The sequence below is a fragment of the Mustela nivalis genome, assembly GCF_964662115.1.
Source record: "Mustela nivalis genome assembly, chromosome: 12".
Lineage (NCBI taxonomy): Eukaryota > Metazoa > Chordata > Mammalia > Carnivora > Mustelidae > Mustela > Mustela nivalis.
Genome location: NC_139031.1, coordinates 19673494 through 19690115, shown reverse-complemented (window position 1 = coordinate 19690115; position 16622 = coordinate 19673494). Strand labels below are relative to the sequence as shown.

At 50.4% G+C, this 16622-nt stretch overlaps 1 long non-coding RNA gene across 5 annotated transcripts in view; it reads left to right on the top strand.

Annotated features, from left to right (window-relative positions):
- Window positions 1-16622, top strand: part of LOC309845708 — a 207297-nt gene that overhangs the window by 108376 nt on the left and 82299 nt on the right. For all 5 annotated transcript variants that reach the window (XR_014301445.1, XR_014301451.1, XR_014301452.1 and 2 more), the window contains one exon: window positions 2846-2923. This is a non-coding gene — a long non-coding RNA (uncharacterized lncRNA). The remainder of the gene's footprint in view (window positions 1-2845; window positions 2924-16622) is intronic.

The window sequence follows — 16622 nt, the reverse complement described above, 5'->3', positions numbered from 1 at the left end:
CTGTCACTGCAAATAGACTCTTTGTTAAATCAGTACTGGGTGGCCTGCAGACACTCTTAACTTCCTGAAACTCTGTCCTCGCCTCCCCATTTGTCTGCACTGGGCCTCCGCAAGGATGAGGCCCCTGCGTGTGCCTTATTCCAGTGACTCATGAAGCCACCCTTCGTGACTTACGAATGACCTTTTCTCCTCTAACGACAGAAGTCTGTGCAAGGCGAGGTCACGTGAGAGGAGTTCAGGACTAGAGACTGGGGAAGTCGGGATGTGACATTCTCTATCCGTCCTGCCCTTGGCTTGCTCTGTGACCTTGGAAAGACGATTGAACTCTTGCAGTCCAAGGGCTGTGTGTTTGGGACCGGTGGCAGGGAGAGGGAGGTAAGATCCTATCTTGAGCTGCTAGAATAGATGTTTCTGGAGATACAGAATGTTGACCATTACGGAGTGTATAAATTAGGAGCAGTTCTTGATGTAGAAAACCAATCCTGTATTTGTCACATTTGCAGTCCTCTGTTTACAACCTACGGGGTTTAAGAGCTGTGTTTACCAGTCCAAAGAGCTGAGCACACGCTTGGGGTGTCCCACAACATGGCTACGATCTCATGAAGCTCACTGGAAGTCTGTAGTTGAGATTGGAAATCCATGCTGGGCTTTTCACAAGTTCAGGTTTATCCCAGTGCCCATCCCAAAGTTGATGTTTCCTAAATTTTTCCACATTTCTGTGGCAGAATGTGAAGCCTTAAGGTGGTACTGTGGAAGGAGCACTGGGAAGGGGACTCAGAACTCTTGGGTTTCTCTCCCCACTTGGTGTTGTGGCTGTTGGCAGTTTGTTCACCTTTCTAGGCCCATTTGCTCATCCCTAGAACCAGAGAGTTGAATGACTTCCTTAGTTCCTTGCAGTTTGAATGTCCGTGATTTTACTGCCCCTTGGGCCAAGGGAGGCCAAGAGGATGACTCTAAGCTTCAAGGCCGAGGGATACCTGAGGGATTCCTGTAGACCTCCCTCCCGAGGGACCACATCTGTGCAGTTCTCTGGGGGACTGTGGCCCAGGCCTGCCCTGCTCCCCGGGGGCCCGATCATCACCTCCCGTCATGTGGCCATCTGGACATATGTCTTGGTCTTTATTTGGCCTGGCCTTGTCCCTCTCTATCTTCTGCTGCTGACCTGAGCATTGCCCTGTCATGACCCCCACCTGCACTGGCTGTCCGTCCCACCAGCCTGGGAGTCAGACCTACTGCCCTCTCACAAGGAAAGGGTGAAATCAGCCACCATACTGGGTGGTGTTTAAGAAGGTGACCTGGAATGTCAGCTCTGCTGGAACAAATCCCACCTGGGCACTGCTCAGTCTCACGGTCCTCTTCTGGCAAGTTGTGTTAAGAATTAGAAACAACACATAAAGTACTTAGCCCAGGGCCTGGCCTCTGGTAAAGACTCAATAAATAAATGTTAGTAATGGTTCTGATCACGGATTCTGATCTGTGCGGGTTTTTCCTCACACCACGCAATTCTTGGACCCCGGTTGGGTGTCCCCCAGCTCAATTCAGTTTTGATGCTGCCTGGAGATGGCATCTGATCCCACAGAGTAAGGGCTCAGTCCCACAAGGCTGAGAAGGCCACTGAAGGTGCAGGTGTTTCTGACCCACTGCTTATAAACCAGAGGTTTCCAAGATTCCTTTTTTGGATTTGAGAGAACAAGCTCCCAGAACTCACAGCTTTTTATTTATGATATTACTGGAGTATTATGAAAGGATGTAACTCAGGGACAGCATGGGACAAGGTATGGGGGGTGGGGCTCAGAGCTTTTGTGTTCTTCCCAGGTAAATTGTTCTCCCTGAATCCCCACGTGCTCACCAGCCCAGAAACTCTCCAGACCCCTCCTTTTGTTTTTGTTTTTGTTTTTTTACGGAGGCCTCATTACTTAGGCATTACCGATTAAATCATGGAACTTGAGACTTCAGCCCCTCATCCTCCTTGGAGGAGCGGGGTAGGGGGGGGAGTCGGTAGTACTGAAAGTTCCATCTCTCAGATCACAGGATTGGTTCCCCTGGCAACGGGCTCCCATCCTTTGGTTATCTAGAGGCTTTCCAAAAGACACCACATTAACATAACAAAAGACACCTTGCTCTCTCTCCTCACTTAGGAAATTCCAAGAGTTTTAGGAGCTGGATGCCAAAAACAGTGCATGAAGACCAGATATATATGACTTATCGCAGAAGTTGTTCTCCCGTTGATGTTGTTACTTGTGATAAATCCTTCTGACACTTTTCCTCCAATCAGAAGCTTTCTTTGCCAATCTGTTTTAATGGTGTTTTTGTTTTTGTTTTTGAAGGATGAGAAATATGGCATTTAATCACATCCCTCCATGGGTTCTGAATTCTTTCAGAAATAGACCAGAAGTCAGTTAAAAATTAAAAAACAAACAAACAAACAGTCTCATTGCTAGTAAAGCAGGATTAGGGAAAGAACATTGGACCCTAAAAGACCCAAGTATTTCCCCCAACTCTAGATGGGGAGCTGCTCTAGGGGGTGTTGGGTGGGGGAGAGTAAAGATACTGCAGGAGTCAGACAGAGAGAGGCCAAGGTACATGTGATTTTTAATACATGAGTTCTCCTGGGCGTAGAAGAGCAGCTGCCTGGGCCTGAAGCCTGCCAGTCCTATCATAGGTCATAGTTTTTTCCCCTTTCCGAGGGGGAGAGGCTGGTTCTAGGGGCAGAATGGGCAAAAGGTTACTTTCCAGCAAGGGTGCAAATACCTAATTCTTGGTGTAAGGCAGGGGGCCAGGGGCAGGGAGCGTGCGGGCCCACTGCAACTTCCTATTAAGAATTCTCTGCCTTCTGGTCCCACAGCTCCTGCAGGGGTGCGAAGCCACCAGAAAACCTCATCAACCTACTCTTACACAAGCTTTCCAGAAGTTATTTCAAAAGGTACTGTGTGTCTTCCCATAACACATTCTGTTTTAATATGTCCTTTTATAATGAAAGGAAGGTATGATTATTGTGAAAAATGAGAACCCCAAAGAAATACATAACAACCAAGTGACAGCCTGCTGCACTCTGTAATCAATGTTCCCGGTCTCTCTTCCACCCAAAAGTCCGTGAACCAGTTTTGTGTCCACAGCACATTTTTATACAATTTGTATAGGCAAGATTTATGGACCAAGGGGTCAGCTGAGTAGTTGGGCCCTCTTGCTAAGTTGATATGATATAACTGGCCCTTTGCAGGTACCCTGGGCTGTCTGTCCAAGTTGGGTGGTGCACACCTGCTTAGTTGCGGTCTTCCCATCGAGTTCTAGTATCTGTGCACCTCTACCTGTTTTCTTCCTGCTGTGTCAGGCATGTCTGGCTTTGGCTGGATTTCTGCATCTCCGGGTTGACTTCCTCATTTCTAAAACACAGATGCTTCTGGGGCATCATTTTAAAGCTAAAGATAGGCTTGAAGCTATGACCACGGCTCTCTATTAGCCTACTCTGAAAATCTGGCAGATGCTCCAAGACTCAAGGGTTCTACCACTGTAGCTAACAGTCTTTCTCTGTATCCAGCCATCCCAGCCCTGTTCATTCTGACCTTTCTCTGCTGCCTGGAAGGGTTTGGAATCCCCCTGTTGCACCGATCCTGCCCCCTTCCCTCCCCTCCCATTCCTGCCATGTCCCTTGGGCTGGATGGAGACCCCTGAAAATGGTGGCTTCCTTATCCAGTCCCCACTGGTCTCCCATCTGGGTATCTTGTGCCTAGTCTCCCTCCCTATTCCTTTTCCTCCCTTAACCTGTCCCTAGGGCAGAGTTTGGGCTCTATCTCCGTGCCCCCGCCTCCTGACCCCGTTGGCTAGTTGTTTTCCCTGGGCTTCGCTCTCGTTTCTGGGATTCTCCCACATCACTTCCACTACATGGCCTGAATGTCCACCTGATGTGCAAACACCGTCAGTCCCCACAAGAGGTAAATTGTGTCCTGCCTGCCTCCGCACTCAGGTCAACTTCTGGCTCATTGATACCAGACGTAGACAGCCTCCATCCGTCCCCACAGCTCCCATCCCTGGACTCCTGGCCACAGGACCCTAGGCCATAGGCTGTCCTGCAGTGCACAGCTCACCTTTCCAGCTTGGCTGTCCCCTGCCCTGGCTGTCATCGGCCCTGGCCTACCACGATCTCCCGGAAGGAGTCCCTCGCACACTGAGCAATCGAGGCCGTGTCTTTGGTGACAAGTTCATCTGTCACTGCTATTTCCCATGAGATGTGAACTGTCACTCACATACCGAGCAGTCCTGCTAGTTTGCAGCCCGATTTGGCAATTTATTTATTGTGACTAATACTCTGTCAGAAAAATATTGATGTCCCTTTAAATATGTGATTTTAACAGGCTTCCTCTAGGGAATTTCTTGTTTGGGGGGGGGCACATTTTTCCCCTAAGGGACACAGCCCTAATTTTATCTTGAAATTGAATAAGAAAATAAGAGGTCGGTCTTAGGAACTTGTGTCACAGGCAAGGCAGGCCAGATGCTGACAGGAAAGAGGACAACGGTGTCCGTCACTGTGGGTGCGGGCGGAGTGGCGCCTTCCCCCTCATTTCACTCCTTTAGCACTCCTACAGCACTTCCTGCCACCGTCGGAAACGCTTGCACGCAGGAATCGATGACGTCCTTAGACAGGCGTGCAGGGCGGGTGCTCTTACTCTCCCATGTTACAGATGGAAGAAGGGAGTCAGAGAGAAGTTAATGAAATCGCTCAAGGTTATACATCTGGGAAGTGGCAGAAGAGGGATCCGAACCCAGGCCTCCTGGCGCCAGAGTTGGCGTGACTGCCGCGATCCCGGCCTGCCTCCCAGGCACAGGGAGGCCGCTCCTTTGCTGTGGACCATCTACTCTTGGGCTCAGGTCCTGGGGAGATTCCTGACTCGCTCTCACTGCGCAGGAAATCGCAGGTGTCAGGGCGCGACACACAACATCTTTGCTACCTGTCTGACGCATGGGGCTTTTTTCATCTGGCCTCTATTGCCTTCACCTGGAAGGATGAATCGGCCAGCCGAGTCAATTCTGTGAAAACTCGGTGTCTGATTTGTCCCTAGATGAACTTGTAGCAAAACCCAGCCTCGTGCCAGTCCACTTGACGGCTGCACACTGTTTCCAGTGGTGGTCAAGGGCCTTCGGTGACTGTTTGCTCTATCTTGTCCTGCATCCTCCTCATGACTGTTTGTGGTTCTGGGTCCAGGCAGCTGTCTTGGCAGCCCACCTACCCGCCCGGTGTCCAGTGCCCTCTCTGCCCTTTTCCTGCAGGCCCTGGGGACTGCTTGTCCAGTTTGCATCCTTATTTCTCAGTTCGGTGTGCCGCGGGGGGATTACGTATTATGGGAGGGGAAAGTGAGATGGTGGAGCAGGAGGCTGGGATGAGAATGGTTTGCTTTCTAGCAAGTGCCCTGGCTGCTTGTGACTCCCTTGGAGTGAGCTGCACCTTGGGTGATCAGGGAAGATGGCTCTTAGCGATCTGGGGCTCCCTTGCACTTGCAAAATTGGCCCTGGGGCAGCAGCGAGGTGTGGAAGGCCAGGTTGGGAATTAGGAGGACAGGGCTCTAGTACCAGCCTTGGTTTCTCCCCTGGATAAGGAAGGACTGCAGTCAGACATTCTCTTGGCCCATCTGGCTCTGGAATCTAAGGGTCATGCATAGTAGAGGGTGGTGGTACGTTGAGGAGGCCAGGAAGGTCCCCAATTCCTGGTCAGTTTGCTAAAGCTAGATATTGGTCAGAGGCAAGGGGAGAAGTACAAGTGGACAGTTAAAGTTGGAGCTGGCATCTTAGGTGGCTGGCCCTGTGACTCATTGACAGATCATCTTATAAATGCAGCTACTCAGATGGCATTCCTGCACTTTCGTCCTGGTCCTGCCATTTTCCACTCCTTCAATCCCTGCCCCCCCCCCACTTTCAGGATCTTCTTAGTCACTTCTTTCTCCAGCCACAGGCAGGGTTTGGTCATGGCTCAAAGGATGGAGAGGGAGGGTCCTGATGGGTGATGGGGATTACAAGGTCCCCTGCCTAGCACAAAGGCATTTATCTCCAAGTCTCCCGTTGAGTCGCAAGTGGTAGATCAGTGCATCCCCAGAACTAGCCAGGAGGGACTAGGGTAGAGAGAACCTCTGAGTTTCCTGTTTAGGAAGAACAGTAACTGTGGAGCTGATGGGGGATCCACCAGGCCCTTTGATGTGAACCCAGGGGACCTGGACACGGCTTGGACGTGAGTCCCCCAAAACACCAAAATCTCTCCCTTCCCATTCCTCCTCTTCCCCCCCAGCCACCCCATCCCCCCACTTTCCTCCCCTGCCTGTGCCACCATCAGGCTCCCTGCCCATGATGGATTTTTCAGGCTTCGTTTAGTGACATAACCATCCCAGTAAAACATACAAATGGCCCAACCGTGGATCCTAATGTGCGGTAAACGGTTTTTCACCTCATATCATTTTTTATGGGAAGAAATTGGCTTTGTGCTTCCCCTGCAGTGCCCCCCAAAGCACCCCCCCTTGCAGGTGGACTGTGCTGGGGGAGGGGTTGCCTCCTCTCCATCTGCCCAGCTGCCCACTCTCTCCGAGCTCTGCTCACTCACAGGGGCAGGGGCGGTTCAGCTTTGATTAACTGTCCCGTGCAATATTCATTTCCGGCAAGAGGCTCCCTCTGCTGTCTCTACAGGAACAGGGGGGCGGAGGGGGTGATGGGGGTTGGTAGTGGGAGAGTGCCAGGTTCCTGATTGGATTCAGTTCTTTGTTCCGGTTGTTTTCCGAAGGCACCACCTTCTGCGGTGATCCGCAGCCTTCATCCCTGGCTCTGCGTCCTCTGCCCTTTCCTTGGTCCTTCCTGTGTTCTGTCACCCATGCAGCGGGTGCCTCGGTGCTTCTCTCTCTGCCGCATGGCGATACTGGAGGGGATCTCTGAGATTTCCAGTTCAGGAAAAAAAGTAACCTCTGAACCGGCGAGGGGACTCTTCTAACCCCGGGAGGGAAGTTCGGTGATGCTAAACTCAGTATTTCCCAATGCAAGGTCAACTGCAGGACCCTGGCCAGGTCAGCGAACCCACATCTCTGGACTGAGTACGCCTTAAAATTGTTCTCCTTCTGCCCCTTGGCCCAGTCCTATTCAGACTCCACCAGTGGCTTCATTTCCTCCCCTCTGTTCTGAACTGGGGCATCTCCTAAGACCCCAGCCTGAGCTGTCTGCTCTTGTCTGTAAGCATTCCCAGTGGACACTTCTAGAAGTACATTGGAGCTACAAGTGATTTGGAGGAAGGAAAGCTTTCTGCTGAAAATGAGTTGGGGGGTGACTCAAGGTCCCCTCTGCAGCCATGGCATCGCCCTGCTCTCACAAGCAGCAAATTCCTTGCCTCTCCTCCTGACTGCCTTCCTGCCAGCTGCCTTCTGCACGCCCAGGAAGGTGAAGGGTGCAGCAGGGCTGTGATACCACTGTCACTTGTTTCCTCTTCTTGCAGCTACTGCTGGTTCTGCCTCCATGGCCAAAAAGGCAGCTGGCCCTCGGCGCTGCACCCCAAGTGTTGCTAGGACTATGTATCCGTGCTTGTGCAGCTTCTGGTCTATGGATGAAGCCACTGCCACAGTGTCCTGGGTTTCTGTGTGCCCCTCTGGTGGGGGCTGACTGCCCATCTCTCCGCCTGGCCAGCAGTGGGGCAGGGATGGCTTGCCGCTCAGCATGGAGGCTGTGCGCGTGTGTGCGCGTGACCACGCATCTGTGCGCGCACTGACTTTGGAGGAATAGCTGCACATTTGGCTCAAAAGCACAGCATAAGTATACACCTAAGAGGTCCTCTAACATAAAGATGGTATTTGGGGGGAAATATTTGTACCTGAACAAAGGGAAGGTCCTTCGGAAATGTTAAGAAGCTTCTAGAAATGTCAGTGCCAATAGTGATGACAGTCACTGTTCTGAGACTGTCTTGCTCCCGCTGCCCTCAGACCACACTCCCATGGGGAGCCTTGGGAATGGAGCAAGAGAGCTCAATTGGGGCTTCCAGTCATCCCAGACACTGAGGTGGGTCCATTCTGGAGCCCACATTTCTGGGTGCATAAAGACCAGCCAGCTGGTGTTGGGGGTGTGTGGCCAGGGTGGAGGGGAGCTAGGCACTGTATGCAGCGCTGGGGGGCTGTGAAGTTTGGCCTGCAGAGGAGGTAGCGGTAGAGAAGATCTGAGGGTTTGTCATTCGGGAAAGCCATTAGCCAGCCCCTAGTTATTGCAGAGGGCCAAACCAGGATGGCTGGAGCCTGGGACCCGAAGGCAGTCCCCCCCCACCCCCTGGCATCTGACCCTCCCCGCAGTCATACAAATCAGACGGTGGCCTGATACAGGCTGTCAGCCTTGTTGAAGGATTCTTGCGTTGGAACAACAGCTCAGCAAGGTGACGCATCCGAGTCTTTCCCACTTTCAGGAGCCTGGGGTTTTAACCAGTTATCCACCAAAGAGGACATTGGAACTGGAACCACAGATGTAAGGAGTTCACATAACCTCTAGAAGGTGGGACTCCTTGAATTTGCCATGTCTCCAGGCCCCAGGACCCCTGGGACCCAGGAGAACTGAAGGTAAATGCGCTGTGTTTCCCTGGAGACACGGTCACCTGCTGACAGTTCTTCAGGTGACTGTCCAATCCGAGACTTGGGTTCTCAACACAGAAATACAGGAATGAAGTGATGTCAGCTCTTTAATGGGCTTCCTGGAGTTTGGAAATGAAGGCGACTATGTTGTGTCTCCTCATTCCGGGCAATGTCCTCACTCTTCTGCTTCTGCAATCGTGGCCTGGCCTCATAGGGGACAGGACCGCAGGGGACAGGACCAAGAAGGGTGTGAGGTGCAGAGAGGTTTGGGGGGGGGCTACTAAACCCCTGATTTAAGAGCCAGAAAGCCCGGCAGTGAAAACAAATCTATTTAGAAGCCTCCAGCAGATTTTAGACACCTTGATTAATCATAACTTGCTACACATTATTTCCCTATAAACAAACTACAATGTTACTCATATAAACAGCTTTATCTTGACAGCTGCAAAATGTCAGGATTTAATGTAGAATGAGCAGAGATACACCATATGTTACCACTCCAGGCCTGGAACACACTAATTCACAGCATATTGCCTCATCCCGAAGAGGTGATTACAAAAGAGGGGCTAGGTTTTTGCCTTGCCACGATTGTACACGCAGCCTCCGAGTCCCCAGTGCCTTCTCTTTGGCTGAGCTGTGGAATGACTAAGATGCAGTACGGAGGAAGATTCTCAGGGTTGCCAGCAGTGAGCAAGACAGCAGCTCACAAAGCAAGGAGGTGGTCGTGTTAGTATTTTTAAAAATGGACTCAAATACAGGTGTCCCACACTGGGAAACCCATGGTTCCAGTATAATAATGGGGGGAGGGGGAGAAAGTCAGTTCACTGCTGGCTTCCCGCTGGGGACGATTGCTGCTGCCTTTGCCAGAATAAAAAGCCTCTGAAAGATAGAAAACAAATAGAACCCCCTAGAAAATAAATAGAGCTCCCTACGGAAACCGACAATTAAGAAACAAGTTAAATGCAAGGGGAAGCCGAATTTATTGTTCACGAAAATGAAGTTTATAAAGGGACTATTTACCTTGGGGTAGTTTTATCCCAAGGGGAGAGAGAGAGATTGGGGATTTTCTCCTATAGGCTGCACTCAGCTAGAAACCCCGCAGGACACATTTTCATGGAGACAACGGTTTCATGTGTGTTCTCTTTGCTTTCTTTGACTCCCCTCCCGGACCTCTCTGCTACCCTACACTCGGGGTGTCCTTGGCCGAGAGCACCCAGGCTGGCTCACCGACTCTGTTTATAAATACAGTTCTACTGGAGGGCAGCCTCGCCCATTCATATATATATACTGTCTGTCTGCTTTCGTGCTACAGCTGCCGAGTTGAAGAGATGCAGCAGAAACCATATGTATGGCCCACAAGGCTGAAAATATTTACTCTCTGGCCCTCTGGAGACCATGTTTGGTGACCCCCTGCTCTAAACTGTACATGTGTTTATGTCACTCCCCAGTCTAAACACTGAAGGTATGCTCCCAATTCATTTTTGGCCACCCAAGAGTCCGTCCCCTCCTCTGGGCTCTGGAACCCCAGGTTTCTTTTGGGGAAGGGCCGCTCACATTGCCTAGTCTTGGTGGCTCTGCCAACCGAGGGGTGGGCAGGTAGCCACAGGCTGAGACCTACTGTAGTGTCACCCCCTAACTTGGTCCTGGCTCCCCTTGAGAGCCACCCCCCCCCACTTATCTCTGTTCTAATGCTCATACTCTGTGGTGTGCCTCATACTCCAGTAACTCTGTTAAGACAACCAGTTCACGGAGATGTCTTTCCCGACCTTGCTGTGATGTGAGTTCCTTGGTAGGCAGGGAATGGTCTCATTTACCTGTATATCCAGAGCATGGCAAGGCTGCTGAATGCTAGAAGAATGAAGCCCTGCTTTCACCATTGGTACTGTGTTTGGCTACTAAGTTACCATCTTGATCTTATGCTAAGAGTTCCCCAACCCAGCACCCAGCATCAAGTAGCTCTTTCTGTTCTCAGGCTGACTTTATTCCTTGGTCCCATTACTGACCTCCTCCTACTGATCTGTTTAAGCCCTGAATCTGTACCCCACTCCTGAGATGGGCTTCCACTTCTTCCCCCCAGGCCTGTTTCTTGTTCTTCTCGGTGCTGCTGTGGCTGACAGCTCTGCATCAGGTTCTTGGAGCTCATGACCCGAGCTCTGCTATCTGAGACCAGACAGGATGACCCCCCTCCCTCCCCTGAAGCCCCTTGGGGGCGGCAGGAACCATCCAGATGCTTCCTGCCCTGTTGGACTGCCCTTCCTGGCCTTCACATCTACATCTAGATCCTGGTAATCCCGGTCTGTGGCATCTATTCCTGACCCCTTGCCAGGCAGCTTCTGACAGGAGAGGGGGATTGCCTCAGGGGCACAAGTAGCCAGGGCAGAGTCTCTGGCTCCATGGTTTTTGGCTGAAAGGGGAGTCTTTAATTCTTTCCCTTTGTAAAAAGAGAAATAACCCTCAGGGAGCATACAGCTGCTAAGGTTTAACAGGATAGTCAATGCTCAAACCCTAGGGCCTCTGGCACAGTTCTTTCTCCTGGGCCAGAGGCATGGGGCCATCTTGGAATCTGGAAGTCTTAGTGCCCCAGATCCACCTAGAAGAGATAAGCATTGTGATGCTTTGCAGGCTTCTTGGGGAGGGAGATAAATCACTCTCTGATGCACTTCTCCTTTGCTGTCTACTTTCATGGTGGGCCAGAACATTCTGAGTGTGAGATCCTGTCTGGATGTCGGAATCTTAAACATTAATTCTAATAATTCTCTTTCTCGAATGTTCTTGTGCCAGAAGGACTCCTGGGATGTGCAGAACATCTCATATCCCAATCTTGCTGCCTGGGGTCAGGAAGGGTACTTGGTTTCTCTCCAGCTGGTATAGTCATCCAAAGAAACAGACTGTCCCAAATCCAGCACTGCAAGTCCAAACACAGAACCTAATTATGCCCAAAGAAGGCACAATTCTCAAGAGGAAATCTCCTTTTGGGCTTCTGAGCTCACTTCTGAAAGTAATTGGCAGATGCTGGTCCCTGCTACCAGGAATTCCTCCAGGAACCATGGGGTCGAAGACAAATCTGGTGAGAAATGAGTTTGGTGTAGAGGATGAACAAACATCCTGGAGTGCCCAGGATGGGCTGGCTATGACACACGGGCTGCTTGAATGTTTCCACACACCTTCAGAATGTCCCTAAGTTCTGGAATCTCTGGCTTACCAACTGTATCGTCGAGACTGTCTTTCGCACTCAGAGCGCACAAAATCTTTGACCACGAGCCAAGGACTTGTCTTGGAGTATGGTCCCTGGGCCTTGAAGGACAGCAAAGGGCAGCTGGCATCAGCCTCCTGCCTTCTCGTCTCCTGGCCCCAGCTGGCCCAGGGCTGGGGACGGCTCATTTGCCTTGCCTCTCCAGACCTCCACGATGGGATTAGAAAACAGAGCCAATCGCTTCGATGCTGGCTTCAGTCTAGCTCCCGGTTCCCAGCTCTGAGCTCCTGGCAGAACCTGATACATGGGCTGCCTTTTCTGTCAGAAGCCTTTTCTCCTATTTTAAGGACTTGAGTCTAGAGCTCAGAAGACTCTGGACACCTAAAATAGAAATGTCTAAAGGAGCAAAGAACCGTGTTCAGTCATTACCAAGCAAAGTGACTTCCCCTTTGTGATATTACCCACACAAAAATGTGGGATTTCAAGAGAGTAATTCCATCATTAACATCAGTACTCAGTGTTAGGGTCCGTGATCAAAGGAACGAGACTGATGCAAAGCGAAAGCCAAGCAAAGCTTTATTTCGCGCCAAGCATCGAAAATCAAACCGACTGGTAGGGGCCGTCTCTTATGAAGAGATGATGACGAGGACCCTGACAAGGCCGCTCCCAAGAAGTCTGCTCTGGACGAGGCTGCTCACCGAGGAGGCTGCATGCCCACGAGGCCGCTCCCGGGAATGACGCCGCTCCAGGGAGGCTGCCAGCAAGGCCACTGGCAGTGGGGCCATGGCTCGGTGGTGGCGAGGCCGCCCCCCCCCCCCCCGCGGTAGGGGCGGCGCAGTTCCCAACAACTATCACCATCGCTGCTATCCTGATGGCTATCCTAACGGCTCTCCCAACTAACGGCTCTAAAGGCTCTCCCTAACAGCTATTCTAACTCCTCCTACTACTCCTACTACTCCCACTAACCTTTATATAGGTGGTTGAGCCCAGCCCACACAGAGGTGGCCAATGGGATTTCAACTCACCACAGTAAATATACGCGCGCCCCACTGATTGGATGTCTCCATCCGGCCTGGCCTGCCCCTATATCCAGGGTTTGCAACTAAGTTGCTCTGGCTAACCAGGCCCTTACATTTCCCCCTTCTCTTTGGAATTTGTCAAATCCTTGACTCTTCAGCCAGTTCTATGTTCTCCTGTTGTAAGGGGTTATACTGAGCATGTAAGACTAACATTTTTATCGCTCTAATTTTCTTTGGTACAAATGACATTAGGGCATTTATAATACAGGGGCCAAAAAGTAACAGTAGTGCTGCACAGTCAGCTGATGAGTTAGACATTCAATGCTTTGTATAACCTTTTCCATTTTTCCTAATTCCGCTCATCTAATTTCCCACCTATACTTTACGTAAACAGGTAACAATAGGAGCAACAATAAACTCACAGTTTTTTAGTCTAAGCTTTAGTCCATGGTCAGCAGGGTCCATCGGCTGCGGCTTCCATCTCTGGGGGGTGTGTGTCCTTGTTCTTGGCTCGCTTGATATGACCCATGTGAACCCAGGCCCTAATGCCTTCTACTTTTACTGCCGTGGGGGTGGTGAGGATAACAGTAAACAGTCCCTTCCAGCAGGGCTCCAAGTTTCCCACTTGATAGTGAAGGGGTCTCCCAAACATTATTTCAAATGGGGTCATCTTGTTTAAATAGGGTGTACATTGTGCCCTGAGGAGGACAAAAGGAAGGAGATCCACCCATCCACCGCCAGTCTCCAGAATTAGTTTTGTCAAGGTCTCTTTAAGAGTCTGGTTTATTCTCTCTACTTGCCTGGAACTCTGGGTCAGTAGGCACAATGTAGTTTCCAACTAGTGCCCATGGCCTTGGCCAATGCCTGTGAGACTGAACTCACAAATGCAGGGCCATTGTCTGACCCGAACATGAGGGCAGCCCAAACCTAGGAATTATTTCCTCTTGTGGCTTTTTGGCTACCACTCCTGCCATCTCATGTTTGGTGGAAAAGGCCTCTAACCAGCCTGAAAAGGTATCTACAAAAACTAGCATATACTTGTGCCCATATTTTCGGGTTTCATCTCTGTAAAATCTATTTCCCAATAAATTCCTGGTTCCTTACCTCTTTCTCTTTTCCCTCTTCCCATTCTAATTCTTCCCACATTAACTTCCTGGCATTGAGCATATCTATCAGCTACATCCTGAACCATATGCCCTAATTTAGAAACCTGGAGCTGCTTGCCGATAAGCAACTTGAGTTTGCAAATGAGTACTCTGATGTATCTGGTCTACTAACTTCTTACCTAGTCTTCGAGGAAGAATTATTTTTCCTGTTTTAGTCTTAGCCCAGTCCCCTTCATAGTCCAATTACCCCATTTCTGTAAATACTTTAATTCTTCTTCTGAATAGTTTGCTTTTTCTGGTAGGGCTGGAGCCGGGAGTGTAACTAGTTCTTGTACTGTTTCTCGGGCTGCTTGCTTTGCAGCTTGATCTGCTAATTGGTTTCCTTTTGAAATCAACCCTTTGGTGTCCCAGGCAATGCTTAACAGCCACCTCTTTGGGGTCCCAAATAGCCTGGAGGAGAGCCAATATTTCTCCTCTGTTTTTAATTCCTTTTCCTTCTGCTGTTAATAGGCCCCTTTCTTTATAAATAGCCCCATGTATATGGAGAGTAGCAAAGGCATACCTGCTGTCCATATAGATGTTGGCGGTTTTACCTTTGGCCAACTGCAGTGCCTTAGTGAGTGCAATCAGTTCCGCCTTTTGTGCCGAAGTTCTGTGTGGCAGGGCTGCTGTCCAGAGTTCCTGCTCAAGAGAAAACCACCGCAGTCCCGGCATACCTCTTTCCATTAACCATGTAGCTACTCCCCTCTGTGAACAGAGTCATCTCGGCATCCGGGAGGGGAATGTCTCTGAGATCCGGCCTTATTCCTGCGGTTTGGGTTAGGACCTCCCTGCAGTTGTGTTTGTGGTCAGCCAGCTCCTCTGGCAGCAGCGTGGCTGGATTTAGCACCACCAGGGGCTGGAAGGTCACTCTTGATTCGTTGAAGAGGAGGGCCTGATATCCTGTCACTCAAGCGTTTGTCATCCATCAGTTGGGTGGAGTCCGGAGAAGGCCCTCTATAGCATGGGTGGTGGTCAAGATGAGATTTTGACCCAAAGCCAATTTACTTGCATCCTTGACCAGGAGGGCTGTGGCAGCAATTATGCAGAGGCAGGTGGGGAACTCAGCTGCTACTGGATCTAGCTTCTTGCTAAGATAGGCTACTGGCCTTTGCCAAGGCCCCAGAGTCTGAGTCAAAACTCCTTTGGCCACCCCTGCTTTTTCATCCACATACAAGTGGAAGGGCTTGGTAACATCTGGGATGGCCTATGCTGGGGCACGCAGTAAGGCTGCTTGTAACTCCTGAAATGCTTCTTCTTCCTGAGCTGTCCACTCTACCATAGTGAGCCTCACTTCTGCCAGCTCTTAGAGATGTCAGGCAATCTCCACAAACTGCGGTATCCGGTCAAGAATAGCCCACTGTCCCAAGAAACTCTTTCACTTGTTGGGACGTGGAGGGGCGGGGGTATCAGGTGATCACCTGTTTCCTGGCCTCAGACAGTGAAGAGCACTCCCTTGTGGAGATCAAAGCCTAGATAGGTGGCGTGGCTCTGACAGAGCAGTGCTTTCTTTTCTAACACCTGAAGCCCTTTTTCTTGCAGAGTCTGTAAGAGAGGTCTCATCCCCCCACAACATGACTCATAGTCCTCAGCAGCTACTAGCAAGTCATCAACACACTGTCACAGAGTGACTCCCAGGTTGGAGGTTCTGTACTCAAGCAAATCCTCATATAGGGCCTCATCGAAAATGGTGGGTGAATTCTTGAACCTTTGGGGAAGTCTTGTCCAGGTGAGTTGGCCTTGGAAACCTTCCTGTGGGTTGGACCACTCAAAAGCAAAAAGGGGTTGAGATTCCCTTGCTAAAGATTTGCAGAAAAATGCATCCTTGAGATCTAAGATGGTATACACAGTTCTTTTGGGGCCCAGGAGGGAGAGTAGGGTATAGGGGTTAGGCACCGTCGAGTGGATAATAAATGGGTTTATTAACTTCCCGCAAGTCCTGAATGGGTCAGTACTCCCCAGTCTCGGCCTTTTTGACAGGCAGCAAAGGTGTGTTCCATGGAGATTTGCAAGGAACTAGGATTCTGTCTCCTTGGAGGCAGTTAATGTGTTTTCTGATCCCTTCCTTTGCTTTCCAGGGAAGGGGGTACTGTCGAATGTGAACAGCTGTAGCCATTGTCTTTAATGGCTTTAAGGGACAACCACTGGAGGTTGTCCCCTGGCCAAGCCAGGGGGCTTCCCTTCTGCCCAGACCTCGGGAAACTCGACCTGTAGGGTTTGGAGAAGGCTCTCCCCTTTTGTCTCCTCTAGTTTTGAGACTGGATCGTAAAGGAGGTATTCATCTACTGCTGCCATAAGCACCTGTACAGTGGGTTGTCTCAAGGTTACAGTCATGTCTTTCTTCCTTCTTTCCAAGAACTGAATGCCAGCTCCTAACTTGTGGAGAAGATCTCTTCCCATCAAGTTATATGGGGCATTAGGGAGGATCCAAAATCGATTTTTAACTATTCCTGAGGCCAAATTTAAAGTCCTTTCTGTTGTCCATTTATGTCTCTCTGTACCATTAGCTCATTGTACCCACACTTCCTCTCCAAGTAGTTTTCCCATAGGTTTAAGTAATGATGAAAATTGGGCTCCATGTCCACCAAAAAATCAACTGATTTCCCCTCCACTTCAATTTTTACCCGAGGTTCGGGGAGGGGCTCTGAACCATGACCCCTCAGTCTCTGGTGGCAAGCACTCCCTGGCCCAA